Here is an 11,493-nt window from a genome sequence, read left to right as displayed (position 1 = left end):
GGTTTTTCTCCTATATTAACCCCATTTTGTACTACCCGCAGTGCATTGTGATAGGTAATAGGGCCTGATTCAGGTTGGATTGCAATCGCAATAAGCAATCCAACTGCAAAAATTGCTAAGAGCATACGCATCCGCCTGCAGATAATGCGATCGCCTCTGCCTGTCAATCGGTGCAGGGGGGGGAGGGGGGTCAACAACACTCCATTTCCAAGTCGGAGATGGAGCGGTGCGGGGGCAGGGTTTTCAATATTGGGTCGGCAACGGAGAAACAGGAGGCGTGGTCAGAGCGGCTGCATGACATCACATGGGCCGGACTCCGCCAGTGGAGCCCCAGCGTCATGCAGTAGATTTTGTAGAGGCCGGGGAGGACTTCTGTTCCTGGGAGCTAGCTGTGTTGTGCATATTTTTTCCTCTGCCCCTACCTCTGGCAAGAAAGGACGCACCTCGCACTTTCTTGTTTCTTTGTGACCGAAAGGACTGCATTTGATAATGCAGAGCTTTCTTATGCTGTGAGGGAACATAAGGTAAAAAATTTGATTTTCCAGCTGTAGCTGTGCGTGTTAATGCTTTGTCCATCCTAGGGGAGGATTCCCATCGTAACCTATCCGTTGATGGGAAAGGATACGCCATAAGAATCCTTTTGGAAATCTGCAGTCTTTTATCTGGAGATTCCCAAGCTTTTTCACATAACTCGTTCAGCTCGTGTGAGGGGGGAAAGGTTACCTCAGGCTTCTTTCCCTTGTACATATGTACCCTCTTGTCAGGGACAGGGGGTTCCTCTGTGATGTGCAAAACATCTTTTATTGCCATAATCCTATATCGAATGGATTTTGCCAATTTTGGCTGTAACTTTGCATCAACGTAATCGACACTGGAGTCAGAATCCGTGTCGGTATCTGTGTCAACAATCTGGGATAGTGGGCACTTATGAGACCCTGACAGTCCCTGCGACATAGGATCAGGGATGGGTTGAGACCCTGACTGTCCCAAAGCTTCAGCCTTGTCTAATCTTTTGTGCAATGAGTTTACACTAGCATTTAAAACATTCCACATATCCATCCAATCAGGTGTCGGCGGAGACACCACATTCATTTGCTCCCGCTCCTCTCTAATATAGCCTTCTTCCTCAGACATGTCGACACACGTGTACCGACACACCACACACACACAGGGAATGCTTTTTCTGAAGACAGTTTCCCCACAAGGCCCATTGGAGAGACAGAGAGAGAGAGTATGCCAGCACACACCCCAGCGCTATATAACCCAGGAATAACACAGTAACATAATGTTTGTCCAGTAGCGCTGCTGTATGTCATTTGCGCCGAATTATGTGCCCCCCCTCTCTTTTCAACCCTCTTGTCTACCATGGTATAAGCAGGGGAGAGTCCGGGCAGCTTCCTCTCAGCGGTGCTGTGGAGAAAAAATGGCGCTGGTGAGTGCTGAGGGAGAAGCCCCGCCCCCTCGGCGGCGGGCTTCTGTCCCGCTTAAACTGTAAAATTGGCAGGGGCTCATACATATACAGTGCCCAGCTGTATATATGTTATATTTTTGCCAAAAAGAGGTTTATATTGCTGCCCAGGGCGCCCCCCCTGCGCCCTGCACCCTTACAGTGACCGGAGTATGTGAGGTGTATGGGAGCAATGGTGCACAGCTGCAGTGCTGTGCGTTAACTCAGTGAAGATTATGAACTCTTCTGCCGCCTCTGAAGTCTTCTTTTCTTCTCATACTCACCCTGCTTCTATCTTCTGAATCTGCAAGGGGGACGGCGGCGCGGCTCTGGGACGGACGGCGAGGGTGAGATCCTGCGTACCAATCCCTCTGGAGCTAATGGTGTCCAGTAGCCTAAGAAGCAGGACCTTGCAACTCAGAGAGTAGGGCTGCTTCTCTCCCCTCAGTCCCTCGATGCAGGGAGTCTGTTGCCAGCAGTGCTCCCTGAAAATTAAAAACCTAACAAAATACTTTCTGTCAGAAAGCTCAGGAGAGCTCCTGAAAAGCACCCAGTCTCAACTGGGCACAGTATCAAACTGAGGTATGGAGGAGGGGCATAGAGGGAGGAGCCAGTGCACACCCAGAACTAAAGTCTTTCTTAAAGTGCCCATGTCTCCTGCGGAGCCCGTCTATCCCCATAGTCCTTACGGAGTCCCCAGCATACTCTAGGACATTAGAGAAACTAGAATTTTAATACCTACCGGTAAATCCTTTTCTCTTAGTCCGTAGAGGATGCTGGGCACCCGTCCCAGTGTGTACTGTGTCTGCTGTTATTAAATGGCCCTTAACTCCAGAACATTTATGTGGAGACAACTTTCTTGACTTGACCATCTTCCTTGGACGTTTTCCCCCTGTGTGACTGCTCCCCACCTCGAAAGGGTTGCATCCGTGGTCCCTAGGATCCAGTCCTGGATCCCGAACCATCGCCCCTCTAGGAGGTGAGAACTGTGCAGCCACCAATGGAGTGAGATTCTGGTCTTGGAAGACAGGATTATCCTCCGGTGCATGTGTAAGTGGGATCCGGACCACTTGTCCAACAGGTCCCACTGGAACACTCTGGCATGGAACCTGCCAAACTGAATGGCCTCGTAGGCCAAAACCATTTTCCCCAGCAACCGAATGCATTGATGGATTAACACTCTTGCTGGTTTCAGAATTTGTTTGACCAGACTCTGGATCTCCATAGCCTTTCCACTGGAGGAAAACCTCTTCTGTGTCCAGTATCACTCCCAAAAACAACAACCGCGTCATTGGGACCAACTGCGATTTTGGCAAGTTTAGGAGCCAACCATGTTGTTGAAGAACTGTCAGGGAGAGTGCAATGTTTTGCACCAACTGGTCCCTGGATCTCGCCTTTATCAGGAGAACATCCAAGTACGGGATAATTGTGACTCCTTGCTTGCAAAGGAGAACCATCATTTCCGCCATCACCCTGGTGAAAATCCTCGGAGCCGCGGACAGACCAAATGGCAACGTCTGAAATTAGTAATGACAATCCTGAATTGCAAACCTCAGGTAGCTTGATGCAGTGGCTAAATGGGAACATGTAAGTAGGCATCCTTTAAGTTTACCAAAACCATGAAATCTCCTTCCTCCAGACTGGAGATCACTACCGTGAGAGATTCCATCTTGAAATTGAATTTCTTTAGGTAGAAATTGAGGGATTTCAGATTTCAGATTGGTCTGACTGAGCCGTCCGGCTTCGGGACCACGAAGCGGCTTGAATAAAAACCTTCTCCCTGCTGACTAAGGCTGATTTGAACAATCGGTGAGGGGGAACGTCTTAAAACCCCAGTTTGTACCCTTGGGACACTATTTATAAAACCCACGAGTCCAGGTCCGAATGAATCCAGAACTGACTGAAGAGTTTTAGACGTGCCCCCACTGGTGCGGGCTCCTGCAAGAAAGCCCTAGCGTCATGCAGTGGATTTGGCAGAAGCAGAGGACAATCTCTGCTCCTGCAATCTTGAAGAGGCTACAGACCTCTTCCCTCTTCTCCTTCCTCTACCTGCAAAGAAAGGGGAATCTTAACTTCTTGCATATCTATTGGGCCGAAATGACTGCATCAGATAATGATGCGTCTTTATCCGTTGAGAGGGAACATAGTGCAAGAAGGTTGACTTACCTGCGGGAGCTGCCGAGATCAAATTAACTAGGCCGTCGCCAAACAAGGCTTCACCTTCATAGGGAAGAGACTCCCTTTCTTCTTGGAGTCAGTATCAGCATTTCCTTGGTGAATCCAGATATACAGGGAATGGGGGGAAGGGGATGTGTTTTGCACCAGCTATTAAATTCTAAATATTTGTATGAAGAGGCCCCAATAAATGTCCATCAGTTATATTAAATATTAATTGTAGGACGTTCGGGGGTGCTACCAGAGACAAGTAATGTTATGCAGGAAAGGAGAAGAGAAAAGAATGTCTCTTTTGCTGGCGCACAAATGATGATTTAAAAATTAACTTTTAATAAATTTGTTAAAATTGTCTAAACACGAAATAAAGTACAATAAGTTTGTATAATGTAATTACCATATATAATAAATGGAAATACATTTATTAATATCAAGGTTCGCTACCTGTGTTGTGTCTTTATTATTGATCCAAATTGACTATATCAATTAGTCTGATACTGAATTACTGGACACTATGTAATATTAGTTGAATGTATATTAGTAATTCACTTGACAAATGTCAGAACCTGGCAATAGTTCTACATATCATACACTTACAGCACTCTTTCCACAATATTTTCCCTTTATTCCAGATCAAATCGTATAATCCCCCACAGTAATTATTCCTGTTGTAGTATAGTACAGTATGGTTGCTGGGGACGTCTACAATGAAAAGAGAGGGAACATCTAATGTGTCTCCTTATGGGTAAAATACTTGCAAGCTAAGTGCTATGAATAGCATCAGCATGTAGATAAATGCTGAGTGTTAGGTGAGTAATGCAGATAAATAGGGATATCTAATAATTCTATAGAATAGTGGGTGAATTATTAGATATCCCTATTTATCTGCACCTCTAAGCACACTATTTGACTGTCCACACCCTGCTGTGCCTATTACCCATCTCCTCCACCACCCTCAACACTGACCCACACATCATTCACCCACAAAGATACAATAAAGGTAGTTTGGATAAATTAGCTAAATGAAATGGATTTAACCAATTTATCTAAATGACCATTTTTGGATGTTTTCCAGTGTTTGGGAGCAAATGGTCAATTGTCATTTGCTGCCACATATTAGCATAATTTTGTTTCAACTAGAAAAAAAAATTGGACAGATAATCTAAGTGTGGATCCAGTTTAATGCTGATTTCAGAGCCAACTATAGACTTGATTGAGGTACTGTGTCCCCGGTACCAAATACCAATTAAAATAATATTGTGAGGTGTGAGGTGTTCAAAAAAGACTGAAAATGAGTGGAAATTATGGTTATTGAGGTTAATAATACTATGGGATCAAAATGACCCCCAAATTCTATGATTTAAGCTGTTTTTTAGGGTTTTTTGAAAAAAACACCCGAATCCAAAACACACCCGAATCCGACAAAAAAATTTCGGTGAGGTTTTGCCAAAACGCGTCCGAACCCAAAACACGGCCGCGGAACCGAACCCAAAACCAAAACCCGAAAAATTTCCGGTGCACATCACTACTTAATTAGAACTTCAGTCAATGTGAATTAATTTTTGGACTCAACCATGGTTATCCTTAAAACCCAGGGGTCTATTTAAGATCGATCTTAATCGATGTTGGGCTTCCAGGTTGAAAAAAACACACATTTACTAACATTTTAAAATTTATATAAAAAATCATCTGTTCGTAAATGCAGTGCACATGGTTTTGCCCAACTGCTAACAAAATTCCTGCTGCGATCAACTTGGAATTACCCCCATCGATTGATGTTTTCACACTGCTCGTTCCAACCCCAAAAACTATGAAGAGGATGGGGGCATATACGCAGGGTCCATCCTGTGCATGTGCCTACATTTTCTCCGGGTGCCCCGCAGAAAATGCGAATGCCTCTGCCTGTCAATCAATAGAGGGCGTACCTTCGCAGGTATATCGCGATCATGAGCCATGTCTCCCATTTTTCTCATTATAGGTGCTCTGTGAGCTGCTGACCATGCCCCAGCCCCTCTGTCTCCCGTGAATAGACATTGGGGCTTATTCAGACCAGATCGCTTCAATTTATTTTCACCCAGCGGGCAATCAGGTCTGCACTGCACATGCGTATGCGCCACAATGCGTAGGTGCACAAGAAGATTGACAAGAAGAGGGTGTTTGTGTGGGTGGCAACTGAATGTTTCTAGGGAGTGTCCGGAAAAACACTGGAGGGACCCGGCGTTTTGTGGGAGGATTTGTGATGTCACCTCAATGGCTGAGTAAGTGCTGAGCTGTGCAGCTCTTGTGCACATGTGATCACACACCTGCACAGCAAATTTTCCCTTCCGCTGTAGGCGGCAACCACCTGATCACAGGGATGCAAAAAACACACCCTAGCGATCAGGTCTGAATTACCCACAATGTGCATATTTGCAGAGCAACAAGCTACAGGGAGCCTTCCACCCCCCCCCCCCCTTCCCCATGACTATGGGACACTGGGGGGGGGGTTATTTGGGTTAGCTGGACATTCCCAAAAAAAGTGACTGTCCTGCAAAAATTGGGTTAGTTGGGAGGTATGTGCAAATACATTTATTGTTTTGCATGCAGGGTAAATACTGGCTTCTTTGACATTTAGCCACAAATGCTGCACAGTTGAATTACAGTATTACACTGCAATTAACAGTTATGCTAGGACATTCCTTCTCCCAAAATCTACCTCTCTCTGCATGTTACATCTGTCCCACAGTGGCGTGCGGTGAGGTCAGTGGCTAGTGAGGCACTACAGCCATAATGTCCGCCGAATCCTGCCGATGACCCTTAGCCAATGCCCGCTACTGCCTCTGAGCCGATACCCACTGCCACCGCCAATGGCTTACAAACTCTCCCACAATCAACTGACCCAGCCCTCCACCACTAATTTCTATCTCAGTCCGATGCCGCCAATGCCCGCTGCCTGCCTGCTCATTGTTCTTGTGATATATTATAAATTTTTTAAGAAAAAAAATGAGTGTTTGGGACTGGGAAGGGTGAGGGAGGAGGACATGAATGCAATTTTGTTGTCCAGGGCTTCCATTAACTTAAAGGAGAAGGGTCTGAATGGGTTAAAAAAAATGTGTGAGGTCCCCCCTCCTTAGTATAACCAGCCTCTTTGAGCCGGTCCTGGTTATTTAAATACTGGGGGAAAAATTGGACAGAGGTTCCCCGTATTTAGACAACCAGCACCGGGCTCTTAGACGGGTCCTGGTTCCAAAAATACGTGGGACAAAATATGTAGGGGTCCCCCATATTTTTAAAACCAGCACCGGGCTCCACTAGCCAGAGAGATAATGCCACAGCCAGGGGACACTTTTATGTAGGTCCCTGCGGCCCTGGCATTACCCCTCCAACTAGTCACCCCTGGCCGGGGTTCCCTGGAGGAGTGGGGATCCCTTAAATCAAGAGGTTCCTCCCCTCGAGGCACCCAAGGGCCAGGGGTGAAGCCCGAGGCTGTCCCCAGCACCCCTGGGTGGTGGGTGCCGGGCTGATAGCCATATGTGTAAAAAAAGAATATTGTTTTTTTGTTGTGGAACTACAAGGCCCAGCAAGCCTCCCCCACTTGCTGGTACTTGGAGAACCTCAAGTACCAGCAGGCGGGGAAATAACGGGCTCGCTGGTACCTGTAGTTCTACAACAACAAAAAATACCCAAATAAAAACACAAACACACACACTGTGACAGTAAAATTATTGAGACAGGCTGTAGCATGTGGATGCATGTAACCCTATAAAAGTGATGGATTGGGTGACTATTACAATACCCACTGTTGCTGTCTGAAAAATGATGGATATATAGGCCCTCATTCCGAGTTGTTCGCTCGGTATTTTTCATCGCATCGCAATGAAAATCCGCTTAGTACGCATGCGCAATGTTCGCACTGCGACTGCGCCAAGTAACTTTGCTATGTAGAAAGTAATTTTACTCACGGCTTTTTCATCGCTCCGGCGAACGTAATGTGATTGACAGGAAATGGGTGTTACTGGGCGGAAACACGGCGTTTCAGGGGCGTGTGGCTGAAAACGCTACCGTTTCCGGAAAAAACGCAGGAGTGGCCGGAGAAACGGTGGGAGTGCCTGGGCGAACGCTGGGTGTGTTTGTGACGTCAACCAGGAACGACAAGCACTGAACTGATCGCACAGGCAGAGTAAGTCTGAAGCTACTCTGAAACTGCTAAGTAGATAGTAATCGCAATATTGCGAATACATCGGTCGCAATTTTAAGAAGCTAAGCTTCACTCCCAGTAGGCGGCGGCTTAGCGTGTGTAACTCTGCTAAATTCGCCTTGCGACCGATCAACTCGGAATGAGGGCCATAGATTGCTCTGCCGAGATATGTTTTATTTCTAAAATGCACCACAGGTATGGATGGATAGTATACTTGACGACACAGAGGTAGGTAGAGCAGTGGCCTACTGTACCGTACTGCTATATATTATATTATTTATTATTATTATCCTTTATTTATATGGCGCCACAAGGGTTCCGCAGCACCAAATTACAGAGTACATAAACAAATAATCAAACAGGAAAACAGCAACTTACAGTTGATGACAATATAGGACAAGTACAGGGTAAATAAACATAGCTACATCAGCAGATGACACTGGAATAAGTATCAGGTGGCAGAAGACTGCTGGATTTGGTGCAGCTGAAGATTATTAAAGTAAGAAAAGAGTAAGCACATGAGGGAAGAGGGCCCTGCTCATGAGAGCTTACATTCTAAAGGGGAGGGGTAGACAGACAGGGGTGAGACAGATGGGGTACATAGAGAGCGTGGAACAGAGGTTTAGGATGAGATTTGGCTGGGTTTGGTGAAGAAGTGGGTCTTGAGAGCCCATTTGAAGTTTTGTAGAGAGGTGGAGAGTCTGAGGGGGAGAGGTAGGGAATTCCAGAGAAGTGGTGCAGCACGTGAAAAATCTTGGAGGTAGGAGTGGGAGGAAGTAATCCGTAGGCAGGAGAGTCGGTGTGCATTAGCAGAGCGAAGAGGACCGGTGGGAGTGTAAAGCGAGATAAGATCAGAGATGTAGATGGGAGAGGAGTGGGTGAGGGTTTTGTAAGCAAGTGTGAGAAGCTTGAAATGGATTCTGAAAGGGAAGGGGAGCCAGTGAAGGACTAGTAAGAGAGGAGAGGTGGACGTAGTGCATTTGGTGAGGAAAATGAGCCGGGCAGCAGCATTGAGGATAGATTGGAGTGGAGAGAGGTATTTGTCAGGAATGCCAGTCAGGAGGAGATTACAGTAGTCCAGTCTGGAGATGACCAGTGAGTGGATAAGAGTCTTAGTAGCATCCTGGGTCAGAAAGGGTCTGATCCTGGAAATATTTTTTAGATGAAAACGGCAGGTTTGTGAGAGGTGCTGAATGTGTGGTTTGAAGGAGAGGGAGGAGTCAAGGATTACTCCAAGACAGCGCACTTGGGGGGTAGAGGAGATAGTAGTGCCATCAATAGATAATGAGATTGTAGGAGGTGAGGTTATGCGGGAGGGAGGGAAGATGATCAGCTCGGTCTTAGACATGTTAAGTTTAAGAAAGCGCTGGGACATCCAGGAAGAGATAGCAGAGAGACAGTTGGAGATACGAGTGAGGAGAGTAGGGGAGAGGTCTGGAGAGGAAAGATAGATTTGAGTGTCATCAGCATAGAGATGATATTGGAAACCAAAAGAACTAATGAGCTTACCTAGTGAGGACGTATAAAGAGAGAAGAGGACCAAGGACAGAACCTTGGGGTACCCCTACAGTTAGTGGAAGTGAGGGGGAGGTGGAGTCATGAGAGGAGACAGAGAATGAACGGTCAGAAAGGTAGGACGACAACCAAGAGAGGGCAGTGTTACGCAGACCAATGGAGTGAAGGATTTGCAGTAGGAGAGGATGGTCCACAGTGTCAAAAGCAGCAGAGAGATCAAGTAGAATAAGTAGAGAGTAGTGTCCCTTAGATTTAGCAGCATGGAGGTCATTGCATACTTTTGTAAGGGCAGTTTCAGTGGAGTGGAGAGGACGGAAGCCAGACTGGAATGGGTCAAGCAGTGAGTGTGAGGAAAGAAAGGAAGTAAGGCGGTTGTAGACAATACGCTCAAGGAGTTTGGAGGCAAAAGGGAGAAGAGAGATGGGTCGGTAGTTGGAGAGAGTGTTTGGATCAAGGGTAGGTTTTTTTAAGAATAGGAGAGATGAGAGCGTGCTTGAAGGCAGAGGGGACAGTGCCTGATGAGAGGGAGAAATTGAGAAGGTGGGAAAGATGGGAACAAGCAGAAGAAGAGATGTGGCAGAGGAGGCGGGAGGGGATAGGGTCAAGTGGGGAGGTGGTGAGGGGACAGGAACGAATGAGGGCCATGACTTCCTCTCCAGATGCATGGGAGAAAGATGACAGAGTTGGTGCGAGGGATGGGGAGGGTTGGTAAGGGATGGGAGAAGGCTGGTTACTGATAGTCTGGTGTGATGTGATGTCCTGACGTATGGAGTCAATTTTGGATGTGAAGTAAGTGGCAAAGTCAAGAGCAGAGAGTGAGGAAGGGAGACGAGGTGGAGGTGGGCAGATGAGTGAGTTGAGAGTGGCAAAGAGGCGCCGGGGGTTGGAAGACTGGGAGGAGATGAGGTTCTTGAAGTATGACTGTTTAGCAAGAGAAAGGGCAGCACTGAAGGATGAGAGCATAAGTTTGAAATGGAGGAAGTCTGCCTTAGAGCGTGATTTCCTCCAGTGTCGCTCAGCAGTACGTGAGCATTTTTGCAGATATCTGGTGCATTTGGTGTGCCAGGGTTGAGGTGTTAATTTGCGAGGGTGAACAGTGGTTGGTGGAGCAACAGAGTCAAGAGCAGAAGTAAGGGAAGCATTGTATGTGGAAGTGGCTTGTTCAGGGCATGAGAGAGAGAGAGAATAGGAGAGAGAAGTGAGTCAAACAGGGAGGAAAGGAATGTGGTGTCAATAGCTTCAATGTTACGCTTAGTGATGGTAGCCTTAGGAGGTTGAGATGGGGAAGTCGAGAGAGATAGGTTGAAGGAGAGCAGGTGGTGGTCAGAGAGGGGAAATGGGGAGTTGGAAAAATCAGAAATATCACAGCGGTGAGTGAAGACCAGATCCAGTGAGCTCCCATTCACATGGGAGGGTGAGGAGGTCCACTGGGAGAGACCAAGTGAAGAGGTGAGGTTAAGGAGTTTAGAGGCAGGGGATTGTGTGGGGATGTCAATAGGGATGTTGAAATCGCCTAGGATAATGGTGGGAATGTCAGAAGAGAGGAAGTGAGGAAGCCAGGAAGCAAAGTTGTCGATGAATTTGGAAGCAGTGCCAGGGGGGCGGTAAATGACAGCTACTCTAAGATGGACTGGTTGGAAGAGACATATGGAGTGGACCTCAAATGTAGATAATATAAGGGATGGTTCTGGTGGTATGAGTTGGTAGGAGTAACTAGAAGGTAAAAGGACCCCAACACCACCCCCATGGCGACCCCCAGGTCGGGGGGTGTGTGTGAATGTAAGGCCCCCAGCAGAGAGAGCAGCAGCAGCAGTAGTGTCAGAGGGCGTAATCCAAGTTTCAGTAATGGCTAGTAGGTGTAGGGAGTTGGAAATGAAAAGGTCATGAGTGGGGACCAGTTTGTTACAAACGGATCTGGCATTCCAGAGGGCACAGGATAGGGGGTATGAGTTTGTGGGAGAGATGTGAATTAGATTTTCAGGGTTGCTGTAGCGATGAGGTGGGATTAACTTTGAGGGCAGGGATGAGAGAGTAGTGATGGTACGGGTGCCTGAGATAGGAGGGGAAACTGCAGGAGGTGGGCAGGGAGGGAGGTCAGTGTGATGTGGATGGGGGTGTGGGGAGGTGACAGGGAAGGGAGAGAGGGAGCAGGGCTGAGTTGTGGGGTAGCAGGACCATGGGG

This window comes from Pseudophryne corroboree, chromosome 8 (genome assembly GCF_028390025.1).
Source record: "Pseudophryne corroboree isolate aPseCor3 chromosome 8, aPseCor3.hap2, whole genome shotgun sequence".
Lineage (NCBI taxonomy): Eukaryota > Metazoa > Chordata > Amphibia > Anura > Myobatrachidae > Pseudophryne > Pseudophryne corroboree.
This window is presented reverse-complemented; position numbering follows the sequence as displayed.